The sequence below is a fragment of the Coregonus lavaretus genome, assembly GCF_964263955.1.
Source record: "Coregonus lavaretus genome assembly, chromosome: 9".
Lineage (NCBI taxonomy): Eukaryota > Metazoa > Chordata > Actinopteri > Salmoniformes > Salmonidae > Coregonus > Coregonus lavaretus.
Genome location: NC_139996.1, coordinates 41448944 through 41459933, shown reverse-complemented (window position 1 = coordinate 41459933; position 10990 = coordinate 41448944).

Here is a 10990-nt window from a genome sequence, read left to right as displayed (position 1 = left end):
TAGCCACTTTGCAGATAGATGTTTACAGAGAAGCTAGGGGAAGTGTGGGCTGTGAGAAATGAAGACCAAGACTGAGGAGGACTGAGCACGCCAAGCCTCAAGCCAAGCCACTGGGCCAGCATTCACGTCTCTCATAAAGGCCTGCACTATAACAGACTCACTGACTGACTACAGCGGGTAGCCGACTGGATATCACTCTTTCTGTCACCGTACTGATGGAAAGTCACAAAGCTGCTTTCCACCCTTTAGTCATCACTTTGATGATCAAAACACAACACAATATAGCTAACTACGATGTTAGGGTTTCATCATGGTTTGTGTTTAGGCTACAGTTAGTTATTTCAATCATCGACAGACCATAGATGGATGAAGGACTACAGATTTCAGAAAAAAAAGAAGCATGCTTCTAAGTGTTATATGTCACAAATAATCAAAACCCTTAAGTTGTGCCCGATCAATATATTGTTTCACCAATATATCGATATTGGACAATAATTCCATGATATTCTACAAATAGGATGAAAAAAAGTATGTTCCTTTTTTCAACTTTATTATTATGGTTAGGAGGCTCAAACACTAAGTTACCACAGGATAACGGCAAGTCACTTTCTCAGCAAAACCTCTCACAGACCTAGCCTGGTTCCAAATCTGCATGTGCTTCAGAAAAGAGAACAGAGCTGTGAAGTAGCACAGAGCCATGAAGGAATGACTGTTCAGCTGCAGTGTTTTTCCTGTAAAACCCAGGGGTTATTATTTGACTGTGCGTGCATGTTTGTGTTCATGTTGTGTTCCTAATTTAGTGTCAGAATCTGTTTGTGGGTTTGGATGCGTTTGTGTGTTCATGTGTGTTCAATCATGTGGTTTTCCTAGGTGTGGACTGATGCTGGCCCTCAGATCTTATTCTCCTATGTCATTGGCACCTATGCTGCTATGGAATTCATGAAATGTGAAATAATCAATGGCTGTTGTGAATATAGGTGATTACGATTCTTGGCATCATAACAACGATAGTCAGAGGAGTTGGACTGGAAGTTCCAACAGAATCACCTATATTCACAACAGCCCTATTTTCCTGACAGTTTTTCCTTAGGCGTTATAGGTGTGCCACAAAGCACCGCACGTTACCGTTAATGTTGGCACACAAAGCAGAAAAATATTTGAATTTTGGAACTAGATGTACACTTGTTTGAAGAACGATGTAGCATGTCATCACATCTACCAGCGCTGAGAGCCCACTGTAGCTGTTATTTCCATGATCTATGCCTAAATTGGTTTTAGGTGGTTTTAACGACCAGTTAATATACACTGAGTATACAAAACATTAAGAACACCTGCTCTTTCCATTACATAGACTGACCAGGTGAATCCAGGTAAAAGCTATGATCCACTTCAATAAGTGTAGATGAAGGGGAGGAGACAGGTTAAAGAAGGATTTTTAAGCCTTGAGACAACTGAGACATGGATTGTGTATGTGTGCCATTCAGAGGGTGAATGGGAAAGACAAAATATTTAAGTGCCTTTGAACTGAGTATGGTAGTAGGTGCCAGGCGCACCGGTTAGAGTCAAGAACTGCAACGCTTCTGGGTATTTCAAGCTCAACAGTTTCCTCTGTGTATCAAGAATGGTCCACCACTCAAAGGACATCCAGCCAACTTGACACAACTGTGGGAAGCATTGGAGTCAACATAGGCCAGCATCTTTAATCCTTCGACACCTTGTAGAGTCCATGGCGCAACGAATTGAGGCTGTTTTGAGGGAAAAAGGTGGGGGGGTGCAACTCAATATTAGGAAGGTGTTCCTAATGTTTGGTCTGCTCAGTGCACTTAACGCAGTCATAGCGTTGCCTCTGTGCTTCTTTATTAAGAGACCTCATAACATAATAATACTCAGTCAATCAGTTAAAGACACACTGACAGATGACAGACTGTAAAGTCTCCAAACGTCAGGTTTATGCACATGTTAACTGTTAACGTTTGTACAGTGGAAAATGCCAAGCATGATCTCAGTTACCTGGCATATTCCAACACGCTAGAAGAATGTAGTATTTTCAGATTGCCTGGCAGGTGTATTGGATTTCAATTATGCAACCCATTACCAAACCCATTTTAAAATTATAAAAAAGTTAGATGATTTAACATCTCTGATAAAATTATTCAACAAATCTGTCTGGAATTATTTAACTTTTTATTTAAGACTTTCCATTGTATGTGTGATACTGTACATCAATGTTCAAATTCTCCAATATCTGAGTCCCATTGTTTGTTCGAGATAAGTTAAGTCAATACTTAGATCTGGGTGAAAACCCACCATATTGATTGTGATCAAAATGTACTGTCAAGGCACAAGTTCCTGGATCAGTTGAGGACACAACTAAGTGAAAACCACCAGTGAAAATGAAAACAATGAAATTGATTTCCACCACAGGATCAGATCAGATCTGCTAATAGGGCCCCGTATCATAGAGCTAAAAAGCAGAATGTTTTAAGAACCAGAAAAATACAAACCACATTCAAAACTATTACTAAAACTATTACTGTACTCAATCTATTTGTATGCCCCTCACTCTGTCCGTCTGACAGAACAAAACAATAATATTCTAGATCGGTCCCATTATCCAGAAAAGTGCAGCAGCTAAGGATGGGCAACATACAGAGAATGACTTCCCCTGTGGCTCTGACTGCATCTATTATGGTAATACATTACATATGGATGATCTCACTGTATTCCTGTTGAGTAATTCTGCAGTTACTCTAGCAACAATATTATATCAACAATATTGTTGCTAAGCTACAATTACTAAGCTACAATACAATACAGTACAATACAATCTTGTAATTGCATGATGGAGTTGGGGGATGGTCCCACTTTAAAATAACTACAACTTATAAATGCTTTATATAGCACACATAGTCTTCGTAAGCATGGCATAAACCCAAACTATCTATAAGCTTATGTCTTTATGTATTAAGGGTGTATAAAGGGTGACATAACATCTCCTTATGTAGGTTGCATTGCCAAATAAGCCAATATAAATGTAACTCTAAAGACAAAAGAGCAAGGTAATTCATGCATGCTTCCAAAGTTATTCATTAGCCAAGGTTAACCAGGTCAGTAGGTATTGTTAATAATAATCCCTATACAGTAACACATTGCATTTAAAATGGTTTAGATGTTTAATGCATTTGTATGTGGTCACCAATAGAAGAGCTGTCAACCTTCACTTCTTAGAGTATATCCATGACTTGAATATCTTAAAGACTGGACACGTTCCATGGACATGAGCTCCACTCAATAGATCAACTATTCCGAACATCAGCTACAGTTTTCAACATTATACAATCAGAAAAGTGCCAAATAATGTGTCACCAAATGCCCCAATAAGGAAGCATCACCAAACCAGATGAGATATCTTCATAAAGACAAACCAAGCATGAAGCAGAGCCAACATCTAGGATTCCACAATACTCACAGAATATTCATTAAACTTAACCATTGAACAAACTGTTATTTTTAGAAGAGCCAAACTCATGCCAACCTAAAATAAAGCAGGAAATATGTCACTGTAATTGTGCATGATGCTTTCATCAGTACAGATGCATGAGAAAGTAAGCATTTTCTTCACCCAGTGGTACTTACCTTTCATAGTGATGTAAAGACAGTCTTATGGTTTGAATGGTTAGCCAGATATTGGCCTGTTGGTGTCCAGGTTTCACTATATAACGTGCATGGAGGGGTGGGGATCTCGGTAACTCCAAACCGTAGTTCAGCCTTTAATGAGCTTCTCGTCTACTTTGCTCTGCACCCTCTTCTACCCCCCCCCCCCTCCTCTAGTCCCATTCAGAAACCCCTACACACTCTCTCTCACACACAAACACACACACGCTCCATGCAGCACACTAGAGGTCTGTGCCGTCTCAGTGTGGTGGGCCGATTGCATAACCTTCAACACACATTCTCCCAGGGTCTCTCTTTCGGCCTATACACTCTTAGAATAAGGGTACGGTATCGTTCCCTTGGGTACAAAAATATCAAAATACACATAATGTACCATCAGAGGTACACATAATGATCTTACATTTTAGGGTACACACAGAGTATAATGGTAAATGTTTGTACCCTATATTTTGAATATAAAGGTACAATCATCACAGTCTCACTTACAAAAATTGGGTACAATGTGAAGGTACATTTCTGTTTCCCAGGGTAAAAACGATTTTTTTGTACCCTCAATATCCTTAATAATACCCAACATAAGGTACAATTATGAATTTTTGCCACCTCAAGGGAACTAATGGCTTTGTCGCTGGGGTGGTACCCCAAAAAAGGCAAATTTGTACCATAATTATTATCATCATCATATAATAATAAGCCATTTAGCAGACGCTTTTATCCAAAGCGACTTACAGTCATGCGTGCATAAATTTTTGTGTATGGGTGGTCCCGGGGATGGAACCCACTACCTTGGCATTACAAGCGCCGTGCTCTACCAGCTGAGCTACAGAGGATCATATCACATATGCTCTACTGCAGGTTAATGAATGAATGTGTTTTTGCATGTACATTGATTGATTGATTAATCTTATGCTACACAAAGATACATAACATACATTTTTCTCAACTAATCGAATCAGTTAGTTAGATTTTTTGCACCCTTTAGTGAAATGGTTGTCCAGCTTAAACCCTTACAGTCATTATGAATGCAGGTTGCAGGTGAATAAAAATTCCAACTGTTGGATATCCTAACTTTGGCTGGATTCCAATAGGAATTGCAAATCACTTTGCAAGCCAGCATAATGTGACTTGCAGGTAGGGTTGCACATTTCTCGTAACGTTCACAAACTTCCCAAGTTTTCCAGAAATCCAGGTTGGAAAAGTCCTGGAAACAGTAGGGAATAAGCAGGAATTCCTTCAAGCAGGATTTTTTGAAAATCTGGGAATTTAGCAAGCCTACTTGCAGGCCTGATGTGGCCTGTAACCCAGGAGTTTCAGGCTGTTGTATTAGCGTTAAGCTACACCTAAAAATAAGCCCTTAAGAAATATTTGATGTAGTGGCATAAGAGTTTCATTCTAATGATAATATGCTGTATGCCCAGGAACTCACTTGGTGTAGGTCACAGGACAAAAAATGAACTAATTCAACAACATGTCTCTGTCACTAACAAATACAGTCATGGGTGGTAACTCAACAATGCACTCGAAAAGGCAAGGCACATTGGGAAATTATATTGGAGGCGTGGTTTACTGCGAGAATGGCTTTCAGATTGTTCTTTTGGCCACCCTTTATTGGAAGTGTTGTGCCAGTTTAACTGGTCTATGGTAGAGGTACATTTTTGCCACTTATAAGGAACAAATGGCTTTGTGACTGTGGTTGTACTATATAAAGTTCAAACAGAAATGTGCATCCTGTAGCACTAACTCCAAAAAGTTTTGGGACACTGTAAAGTCCATGGAGAATAAGAGCACCTCCTCCCAGCTACCCACTGCACTGAGGCTAGAAAACACTGTCACCACCGATAAATCTACGATAATCGAGAATTTCAATAAGCATTTTGCTATGGCTGGCCATGCTTTCCACCTGGCTACCCCTGCCCCGGCCACCAGCTCTGCACCCTCCGCTGCAACTTGCCCAAGGCGACTCAATTACCACCCCATCGACAGGGGGATTGTGCGATAAACCTCCAGGTAGGTGCTGCACTTCCCCGGAGTCACGTGTATCCTCTGTCACAGAAGGAGACGGCGGCTATGGAAACATATGTCACCGAATCTCTGAGACAAGGATACATTTGGCCATCCACTTCCCCTGTGTCATCGAGTTTCTTTTTTGTGAAGAAGAAGGATGGTGGCTTACGCCCGTGCATTGACTACCGTCGTCTAAATCAGATCACTGTAAAATACAGCTATCCATTACCTCTGATTGCGAGCATGACGGAGTCATTGCACGGGGCGCGCTTCTTCACGAAATTGGATCTCAGGAGCGCGTACAACCTGGTGCGTATCCGGGAGGGAGATGAGTGGAAGACGGCATTTAGTACCACCTCGGGGCACTATGAGTACCTCGTCATGCCACACTGCCCTACCCTATGCTTTGACTTCTTTCTCCCCTCTCTCTCCAGATAAAATCTTGCGACTTGTGACGGCAGGCCGACCAACAACCTGCCCGCTTGACCCTATCCCCTCCTCTCTTCTCCAGACCATCTCCGGTGACCTTCTCCCTTACCTCACCTCGCTGATCAACTCATCCTTGACCGCTGGCTATGTCCCTTCCGTCTTCAAGAGAGCGAGAGTTGCACCCCTTCTCAAAAAACCAACACTCGATCCCTCTGATGTCAACAACTACAGACCAGTATCCCTTCTTTATTTTCTCTCCAAAACTATTGAGCGTGCCGTCTTTAGCCAACTCTCTTGCTATCTCTCTCAGAATGACCTTCTTGATCCAAACCAGTCAGGTTTCAAGACTGGTCATTCAACTGAGACTGCTCTTCTCTGTGTCACAGAAGCTCTCCGCACTGCTAAAGCTAACTCTCTCTCCTCTGCTCTTGTCCTCCTAGACCTGTCTGCTGCCTTTGATACTGTGAACCATCAGATCCTCCTCTCCACCCTCTCCGAGCTGGGCATCTCCGGCGTGGCTCACTCTTGGATTGCGTCCTACCTGACCGGTCGCTCCTACCATGTGGCGTGGCGAGAAGCTGTCTCCGCACCACGTGCTCTCACCACTGGTGTCCCCCAGGGCTCAGTTCTAGGCCCTCTCCTATTCTCGCTATACACCAAGTCACTTGGCTCTGTCATATCCTCACATGGCCTCTCCTATCATTGCTACGCTGACGACACACAACTAATCTTCTCCTTTCCCCCTTCTGATAACCAGGTGGCGAATCGCATCTCTGCATGTCTGGCAGACATATCAGTATGGATGACGGATCACCACCTCAAGCTGAATCTCGGCAAGACGGAGCTGCTCTTCCTCCCGGGAAAGGACTGCCCGTTCCATGATCTCGCCATCACGGTTGACAACTCCGTTGTGTCCTCCTCCCAGAGTGCGAAGAGCCTTGGCGTGACCCTGGACAACACCCTGTCGTTCTCCGCTAACATCAAGGCGGTGACCCGATCCTGTAGGTTCATGCTCTACAACCTTCGGAGAGTACGACCCTGCCTTACACAGGAAGCGGCACAGGTCCTAATCCAGGCACTTGTCATCTCCCGTCTGGATTACTGCAACTCGCTGTTGACCGGGCTCCCTGCCTGTGCCATTAAACCCCTACAACTCATCCAGAATGCCGCAGCCCGTCTGGTGTTCAACCTTCCCAAGTTCTCTCACGTCACCCCGCTCCTCCGCACACTCCACTGGCTTCCAGTCGAAGCTCGCATCTGCTACAAGACCATGGTGCTTGCCTACGGAGCTGTGAGGGGAACGGCACCTCCGTACCTTCAGGCTCTGATCAGTCCCTACACCCAAACTAGGGCACTGCGTTCATCCACCTCTGGCCTGCTGGCTCCCCTACCTCTGCGGAAGCATAGTTCCCGCTCAGCCCAGTCAAAACTGTTCGCTGCTCTGGCACCCCAATGGTGGAACAAGCTCCCTCACGACGCCAGTACAGCGGAGTCACTCACCACTTTCCGGAGACATTTGAAACCCCACCTCTTTAAGGAATACCTGTGATAGGATAAAGTAATCCTTCTACCCCCCCCCCTAAAAAAAATAATAATAATAATAAAATAAAATAAAATAAACATTGTAAAGTGGTTATCCCACTGGCTATAAGGTGAATGCACCTATTTGTAAGTCGCTCTGGATAAGAGTGTCTGCTAAATGACGAAAATGTAAATGTAATGAATGCTCCTTCAGTCTTCCAATCTTTTGTTGATGAGATTTTCAGGGATCTGCATGGACAGGGTGTAGTGGTGTATATTGATGACATTCTCATATACTCCGCTACATGGGCCGAGCATGTGTCCCTGGAGCGTCAGGTGCTTGGTCGACTGTTGGAGCATGACCTGTATGTGAAGGCGGAGAAATGTCTGTTCTTCCAAGAGTCCATCTCCTTCCTAGGACACCGCCTGTCCGCGTCAGGTGTGGAGATGGAGATTGACCGCATTTCGGCCGTGCGTAATTGGCTGACTCCAACCACGGTGAAGGAGGTGCAGAGATTCTTGGGTTTTGCCAATTACTACCGGAGGTTTATCCGGGGCTTTGGTCAGGTAGCGGCTCCCATTACCTCCTTGCTAAAGGGAGGACCGGTGCGTCTACAGTGGTCAGCTGAGGCGGATAGGGCTTTTGGGCATCTGAAGGACCTGTTTACTTCGGCTCCGGTGCTGGCTCATCCGGATCCCTCCTTGGCATTCCAGGTTGAGGTGGACGCGTCCGAGGCTGGGATTGGAGCTGTACTGTCTCAGCGCTCGGGTACGCCACCAAAACTCCGCCCCTGTGCTTTCTTTTCTAAGAAGCTCAGTCCGGCGGAGCGCAACTATGATGTGGGGGACCGGGAGCTGTTAGCTGTGATTAAAGCTCTGAAAGTGTGGAGGCATTGGCTTGAGGGGGCTAAACACCCTTTTCTCATTTTGACTGACCATCGTCAGGCAAGGTGGGCCATGTTCTTCACTCGTTTTGTCTCACTTACAGACCAGGTTCCCAGAACGCTAAGGCAGACGCCCTGTCCCGACTGTATGACACAGAGGAGAGGTCCATTGAGCCCACTCCCATACTTCCGGCGTCGTGTCTGGTGGCACCGGTAGTGTGGGAGGTTGACTCGGACATCGAGCGGGCGTTACGTACCGAGCCCACTTCCCCCCAGTGTCCAGAGGGTCGGATGTACGTGCCGCTCGAGGTTCGTGATCGATTGATCTATTGGGCTCACACGTCACCCTCCTCTGGTCATCCTGGCATCGGTCGGACAGTGCACTGTCTTAGTGGGAAGTACTGGTGGCCCACTTTAGCCAAGGACGTGAGAGTTTATGTTTCCTCCTGCTCGGTGTGCGCCCAGTGTAAGGCACCTAGACACCTGCCCAGAGGGAAATTACAACCCCTACCCGTTCCACAACGGCCATGGTCCCACCTATCGGTGGATTTTGTGACGGACATTCCCCCGTCACAAGGGAACACCACGATCCTGGTCGTTGTGGATCGGTTTTCCAAGTCCTGCCGTCTCATTCCTATGCCAGGTCTCCCTACAGCCCTACAAACTGCTGAGGCCCTGTTTACACACGTCTTCCGGCACTACAGGGTACCTGAGGATATTGTGTCGGATCGGGGTCCCCAGTTCACCTCAAGGGTCTGGAGGGCGTTCATGGAACTTCTGGGGGTCTCGATTAGCCTTACCTCAGGTTTTCACCCCGAGAGTAATGGGCAGGTGGAGAGAGTTAACCAGGATGTGGGTAGGTTTCTGCGGTCCTATTGCCAGGACCGGCAGGGGGAGTGGTCGGATTATATCCCCTGGGCAGAGATGGCCCAAAACTCACTCCTCTACTAACCTTACGCCTTTCCAGTGTGTGTTATGTTATCAGCTGGTCCTGGCACCTTGGCATCAGAGCCAGATCGAGGCTCCTGCGGTGGATGAGTGGTTTCAGCACTCAGAAGAGACCTGGAACGCTGCTCATGTACACCTGCAGCGGGCAATCAGGCGACAAAAGGCGAGCGCCGATCGCCACCGCAGTGAGGCTCTCGAACCGGAACCTGCCCCTTCGCCTGCCCTGCTGGAAGCTGGGTTGGCGGTTTGTGGGGCCATTTAAAGTCCTGAGGAGATTGAACGAGGTTTGTTATAGGTTACAGCTTCCTATTAATTACCGTATTAACCCCTCGTTCCATGTGTCTCTCCTCAGGCCGGTACTAGCTGGTCCATTCCAGGAGTCTGAGGTACGGGAGGTTCCTCCACCTCCACTGGACATTGAGGGGGCACCGGCGTACTCGGTCCGTTCCATATTGGAAATCGAGGCTGCCCCTCCTCCTTGCTCGGGCAGGCTTCGGCGTTCGTCGTCACCGGAGTACTAGCTGCTACTGATCCATGTATCTATGTTCGACTTGTTTTGTCTTAATTGGTCACACCTGTTTCCCATCATGTAGTTATGTCTTCCCTATTTAACCCTATGTCTCACACTGTGTGTTGTGTGTGTTTGTTCATGTTTTGGTTGTCATTAGTGTGCGGGTTTGTTCCCTCCCTGCGTGGAGGTTGTTGTTCATTCTTTTACCTACGAGTAAAGTACGCCTTTTGATTAGCTCTGTGTCCTGCGCCTGAATTCACCTACCGCATTACACTGACGCCTTGACATGCAGGAAGTAAACAGTTGTAGTGTATTTGAGGTTTAAAAAGTTTGTAATTTCCACTTTTAAATTTCAGACTTGATTTTTCCTTATGAAAAATGTATCAACCCCTACAAAAATGTCCATTAATTATAATTCACGTTCCCTGTTGCTACAGGATATTTTCCTGCTGTAGCAAACGGGCACAAATTAAGATCCTACATGTGTAGCCACACGCACACACACACACACACACACACATCAAAGAGCCCCATCCCATCCCACCCCATCCCATATTCCTTCAGTCAAGTGAGATTTCTAAGCTGTCTACACTGACTGATTGTAATTAAAACATCACTCCTGCTTAGTGAAGCCCCTGCTCCCAAACACATCCCTGATTCAACTCCCGGAAAATAGTCTTTATTCCCCGACCGGATCCCTTCCTCACAGGCCCAGCACACCATTCACAACATTTTCCCACCGCAGGGGGCTAGAGTGGCCCAGTTCAGGGCATTTGTTTGAAAGTCGTGGGTCTTAACAATCCAGAAGCCTTTTCTGAGGCTGATGTGTTTTTGCCTTTTGTGCCTTGCAGGTTCATTTGGGGTGAGCGTGTTTTTTTGAATCCTCTTTTTACCCCCATTTTCTTTTTCTTTTCAAATTGTATTATTATTCTAGTCAAAGTCGTAGAAGTTTGCTTTCCCACAACCTGTAGTTGTTTGACTTAGTTGTACTTGTTGTATTCAGGGTCTTGCAGCGACC